The sequence below is a fragment of the Patiria miniata genome, unplaced genomic scaffold, assembly GCF_015706575.1.
Source record: "Patiria miniata isolate m_02_andy unplaced genomic scaffold, ASM1570657v1 HiC_scaffold_17, whole genome shotgun sequence".
Taxonomy (NCBI): Eukaryota; Metazoa; Echinodermata; class Asteroidea; order Valvatida; family Asterinidae; genus Patiria; species Patiria miniata.
This window is the reverse complement of record NW_024037055.1, coordinates 4975152-4976257: the sequence shown is the minus strand read 5'-3', so window position 1 is coordinate 4976257 and position 1106 is coordinate 4975152.

The window sequence follows — 1106 nt, the reverse complement described above, 5'->3', positions numbered from 1 at the left end:
TATAATGACTCGCCATATTTTGTGCGCATGGCACGTGCATAGGTTTGTACTAGTTCCCCCAGACCGGACCAGGCATGTGACGCAATCGCGCCGCCCATATAAGAACAAAAGTAAAAAAGAAGGAAAAAAAAGAAAAGAAAAAACAATGTTGCATTGGATAACATTGCATAATTTTTATATAGTAGCGAATAGGTGGTATGGAAACATAAATCGCTATCGGGGGAGGGGGTCAGTTTCAAATTAAATCACAGTGCATTAAAGGTTTTTAAATTATAGATCATACACTTAGGCCGTGTCCGAAACGGGCTTCCAGAGCTACGGCTACGTCTATTGTCAGCGCGTCCCCGCGTATTTTCAATGGGCGCAGACCTAGACATAGCCCTAGACAACTGATTCGGATGCAGCCTTAGTGAAAACTGTAAACGTGCAAATCAATTTAGTCAGGTAAGGGTGCCTATAATTGCATACATCGTAAGTAACTCCCGTGTAATATTAGTTCCCATAATTTATTAAGGTATATTTTTGTTTTTTCATTTTTTTCGAAAAGTATATTTTGGTGATTCTAATTACAACTCCTTACTTCAATAACATTTTCTAGAGTATATAGGTGAATAAAAATTATGAGGACAAAGTAACGATCCACAAATTATACCCTAAAGTTGCGCGCATTGTCTGGAACAGCTGCAGCAGATGCTTTATATAATTATACATGGTAGCAGACCAGTAAATAAACTTCCATAGACCCCAATGGTAAATGCTCCCACTTCAGAAATTCGGGAAAAATACTCACAACTCTCCAAGGTGTTCGAGACACACATCAAACATCTTTCATATTCTTTTCAATTTCCGGGGGTCAACTGATGACTTTCAGGAGAAATTTCCTTCTGAAGATGATCACCCCAGAAAATAGTCCTGAAGCCCATCGCCATTTTGAAAAAACGATGCCTACACTCCATTGCAAAATAGAGCGCTTTTAGGGTCCAAATTACATCCAAATTACACAGAACTGCAAGCTCTCAGTCCTGTGCACGGCTTCCACCCATATTTTTTACAAACTTTCAAATTCATGGCCCACAGCATGCTCAAATACTGAAGATTTTGAGGGC